This window comes from Pleurodeles waltl, chromosome 5 (genome assembly GCF_031143425.1).
Source record: "Pleurodeles waltl isolate 20211129_DDA chromosome 5, aPleWal1.hap1.20221129, whole genome shotgun sequence".
Classification (NCBI taxonomy): Eukaryota; Metazoa; Chordata; class Amphibia; order Caudata; family Salamandridae; genus Pleurodeles; species Pleurodeles waltl.
In genome coordinates, this window is record NC_090444.1 from 134180780 (window position 1) to 134186196 (window position 5417).

Below are 5417 nucleotides of genomic sequence, written 5' to 3' on the forward strand. Positions count from 1 at the left end.
AATGATGCAAGGCTGGTTAGCGGCATTTATTTGCCGCTAAACAGCCTAACATAATTTTTTGACTCACAACCTTCTAATCCCATACCGCCACGAAGCTGGCGGTAAACCTTTTGGTGCGAAACTGCATTAGCCCCCTAATGTTTTCTTAGATGTGGCAAAATGTTTGCACCCTAATGTTGATACATAAATTGTTTTTTGTATAATGAGAAGCCTAAAAAAAGTTCTTTGAAAAAAAAACTCATGAGGCATTTACAAAAGGAGGGATTGAAGTGCCCTTGCTCCGCACACCTTCATGCTACAGTAATCTCCATAAAATGTCTCACTGTGTGCTACTTTTGTAATACTTGTTAGACAGTGTCTAAGTCACACTATAACGGGAAAAGCCCCAGATCTCAATGTCCTGTGCCGGTTCAATCCTGATTACAAATTGCATAAGAAGGAATGTTAGCGGTCTGGATTATGCGATTCACATCCTGTTGGTTGCACAAAGCCGGCTCTTTCTTCCAAGCAACATTGAGTTCTTTTGGATTTAAACGTGAGCAACATCCTTTGGAAGCAAATTGCTCTAGTTGCATAACTGTGATGGTAGTCTAGCCTTGGCTTCCTTATGCTCATGCGCGGCAGATTTAACTGTGCCTTGGCAGGCGACGTGAGTAGGCGGTGCGTATAGGGAAAAGAATGTTCCGTATTGGGATGAGCATGCAGCTCCAGGTCAACAAGGACAGGTTCTTCTGGTTTGTTCCCATCACTCCCTCCCTAGAGCAGCCACAGTTCTATAATCATGAGCTGCATTATGCAATGTAAGTTGCAGGCCTAAGCTGAAAGGGTTTTTCTAGCTTAGGGCTGCAGGACAGGTCTGTCCCCTGTGACCTTGACGTGTAGGTTCCCCTCTAGCACACGGTGTATCCTGGCTTTGTCTTTTCCTAGGTGGTTGAACAACACTGTCACGTTTCCTGTGAGTGGCAGATTTTTCTTGTGTTTTCTTTTTCATCTCTTTTAATCCCCCTCCTCAATCAACATACCCCTTCCCTCTTTTTCAACTCTCAGCTTCAGCATGTCTGGCCCCCTCACTCAGAGTGTCTCCTTAGCTCTTTCAGTCTTCTCATCTGAGCATCCCCTAAATATAGAAGTCTTGTCTCCTGTTTTACACACTTGTGAAATCAGCTTTGCTTTCGCGTGCATGCTCATTACCGATGCCTCCCAGGTAGTAAGTATCCAGCACAAGTTATTGCGCACTCAGGCTCACATTAAACTGAGCTACATAAGGCAATCGCTACATAAACATATAAAACATATATACATTCAATTTCACTAACACAGGTTCAATGACTGTTTTTGTTCCATTCATACAATTCTGCAGCGTGGAAGCGAATACTGTACTTGTTGCCATTGGAACATATCACCTTTCCCCCTGAATAAAATATGACTTATGCTCTCTGAGCATCTGGGCAGTGAACTAAAGGGGGTGCACCATTCTTGCAAACCCTCACAAAGATGGTGCTCATCCCGGATATCGTCTGTAGAGTCCAGCTGGACACGTTCTAGTGTTTCTGCCAGCCACTCTGCTGAGGGCTGGTCTTACATACGTAACCCACACCCACCCAACACAGGCGTCACCAGTCAGGTGACCCTGCCAATAAAAGAGGCCTACATCGTCCAACAAAATACATGCTTGAGTAGCACAGATGGTCCCAACCGAACATGGAGGCGTAGTGCAAATGGACCGACAATAACCTCAGTTTTATAAAACGGAATACAAGCTTAAAGCGTGTAATATGAATGCATATTATGCAAATGAACTTTCAGCGGGCATCTATACAGCTCTGTGTCTAATTCCTTCAAAAGTGATTCTGGCATATTTCAGAGACGTCACAGAGTTTTTATTAACCATAAATATAGGAAAGCAGTATCACACACAAAAAAGTTTAATAACAGTAACAATAAGGGTTCACACTTTTTTGTAGGACAATATAATAGTGTACTCATGTTATTTGCACATGACAGTAGCCAGACGAACGGCAAACAAATTCAAAAGTCAAGATGGCCACCAGGTTTACAAGGTGATGCAATTATCCTGATCTCGGCCTAACAAAAAAGGGAACATCTGAAGCCTTAATTCACAATGGCGTGGCGACGGACATTTCTATTTTATATTTCTGCCTCTCTCTCTCGCCCCAGTGGTGTTTTTCAGTTTTCTCTTCCTCACTTGACATTACCTGGTCTTGGCCTGCTTACTTTCTGTTGCTGGACTTCGCCTCTCGTCTGACTTTGCCTGCAAACTTTTCATAACTGTATAGTTCATTGGCTCCCTACTGACTATTTTGCACGTGAATCCTAATATTTGTGTTGTTTGTTTCCTGAGAATCCTGAGAAGCTTAAACAAAAAAGAGTTGAGAAGGAGAAGCCAACATTGCAAATTTAGGTCTTAGACACCCATGTGCACTGGTACAGTGAGACCTGTTTCTGAAGCCTACGATCGTCAGCAAAGAATTATCCTAATTCTTAACATTGCATTAGCGTGCCTGATTGGTTCTGCCACAACGACTGCTCCTCTTACTGCATTGGAGGCAATAAATATTTTTCCATAGCTAATTAATAAATAAATCTGGACTGTTGAAACTAATGAAACACGTTTACCACATTGCACGCCTATTTTTGTTATTAACAAACATCCTTGAAACTGTAGAACCCGTAAACAACAGAAAGAGGTTGTTGTTGTTTCTGAATGCTATTTAAAACATGGTGTTTTCAATGCCAATCCAAATGAAATGCCTAAAAAGCTTCTCAGCTCTAGAATTTCATTGTGTCGTCGCGGCAGGAACGAGCTGACACTAAATTCTTTGCTGACCTCTAGAGGCTTGTGGTATAATTACATGTAGAATTCTTTTGCATTAACGATGCTTCGTTAAACGAGCGGCTGAACCTTCATTTAAAAGAAGGCATAGCAATAAAATTATTGCTAACAACAACCGTATGGCCTCTGTAAACTCTCTGTGTACATAATTAAAGCGAGTCACTTTAACAGCTGATAAAGCCTGGTGGCTTTGTGGACTCTTGCGTCAATTCCAAGGGTCTGTGTTTGATTCCATGACCACTCAGCCTTTATCTTTCTGAGGTCGATAATATGAGTATCATTGACCTCGGTAGCAGTAAAGTATATGCTGGTAGCGCCATGAGATCTTCTTGGGGTGAATGGTGTGCTCTGCGAACACGTTGTGGTAAGTTTCCCTCTCCGTCATTGGTATCTTCTGTCTGGGAGTATGATGCTCTCGGAAGCAAGAAGAAGAAACGTCTAGCTCTTCTTCTCTGCTAACAGTGCGGATGCATTCTCTAACTGCTCATGGCCTCCAGCTGGCTGCTTATCCTGAACTTGCCCTCGGCGTTCTTATTTTCTTAGCCTACCCTGGTCTGCATAATTGGACATGTATGCAAATACACTTTAAGAAGTGAAACTTCATGTCCCAGTGTCAAAGTGTTGTGGGCAGAAAGAACGAGGTCTGAGATCTAACGTCTCGAATGTTTAAGGACACACCTCAGCAGTTGCTAATCATCTGAGAGACATTTATTATGGTTATTAAGCGTTGTTCAACCCCACTAGTCCAGCCAATAATTCCTCACACTTGTGAGAATGGGTCTGCCGTGACAAATGTTTCATTTAAAGTTCCATATTATTTATCCACAGTTCGTTGATGATAGATCTGTTCCTTTCTGGAACAACTTTACTACAGTGAAGGAAGGTGATTTTCTTGCAGAGTTTCGGACGATGTAAGTTCCATTCGTGCTTCAGTGAACAAAACGATTTTTAGGCCTGTCTTGATTGACACGACACATGACGCTGTGTACCTTGTTTTCATAGGAAAGCTGTTCAGACTAGTAATAGTGGCAGGTCTCGCCTTTTTAAATAAAAGTTTATTCCCGACCCTCTATGTTTTGCAGTGCTTCAGACTGCCCTCCACTGTGTCTTCTCATTTTTTGAGAAGTTGCAATGCAGATGGTTCACGTGGGATGCCCACTGATGTGTGCAGAGCAGTGGTGTAACGCCTCATGATGGGCCTCCCTGCAGAATGTGATGGAGGCCCCTGAGCATCCCTTATTTCACAAGTATTCATTGGCCATGGACTGTATGAGGGCCCTTTGAAGCAGCGGTGTAACACAGAATGGAGGGGCCATCCTGCAGAATGTGATAAAGGGCCCCTGAGTCTCCTCTATCTTACAGATATTTATTAACCTTCAGCTGAACAGGGCCCCCCTTGAAGGACTGCCCCCCCTTGGAGGGTTGGGGACACCCCTTCGCCACTAGGGACTGGTGGGGCCTTTGATACGCCCCTGCCCTGAAGGCTTCGGGGGCCCTGAAGGGTTGGGGCCACCTGCACTGTAGGGGCTTGCATTACGCCCCTGGTGGTGCACCACCAGGGCGTGATAATGGCGCTGGTTGTATGATGGAACCACGTATGCCGCAACAATGCATTAACAACGCGGTCGGACCCAAGACCATGTTGTTTCCACACATGCCTTTACCACACATGCCTTTACAATAGATTTTGTTGTAAAAGCATGCCTAGTAAAGGCATGTGTGGAAACTGCATGTGAAACGACATGTGTGGTTCTTTCATGCGACCCCCCCCACCGGGCTGAGCCCCGAAATTACCCACACCCCTAATACCTAAACTACCCCCACCTGCACTGAGCCCTAAAAAAAAACTATCCCACCCCTAAAAACTAAAGTACCCTGACCCTCCACCCACCCTGAACCCTAAAAAAACTACCTGACCCCCAACCCCTGCCCCATAAAACTAAACCACCCCCACAACCCCACCGCCTTGAGCCCTAAAAAAACCAACCCCCACCCCTTCCCCTAAAAACTAAACTACATGATACCCCCACGTGCCCTGAACCCTAAAACCTTCCCCCTTAATAAGTAAACTACCCCGACCCCCCCACCGCTCTGAGCCCTAAAAAAATGACTTTGCACCCCCACCCCTGCCCCTAAAAACTAAACTACCCTGACACCCCGTACACACCTTGAGCCCTTAAACCTTCCCCCAATAGGTAAACTACCCCAACCCCCCAAATTCTAAAAAAAAAACTATCCCAACCCCATCACCCCCCTAAAAACAAAATTACTCCGACCCCCGCACCTCACCTGAGCCCTAACAAAAATACCCCCACCCCTGCTCCTAAAAACCAAAATACCTTGACATCCCCACCCACCCTAAACCCTCAATCCACCCCCTCTGCTAAAAACTACCCACCAACCCTGCCCCAACCCCACTTAGCTCACTGTGTCCTCTCCCAATCCTTCCTCCTCTTCTCTCCTCCCGCCCTTCCTTAAACCTTCCCCCACCCCTATAAAATAAACTACCCTGCCTCCCACTCTAAGCCCTAAAGAAAATACCCAAACCCACCAACCCCCCAAA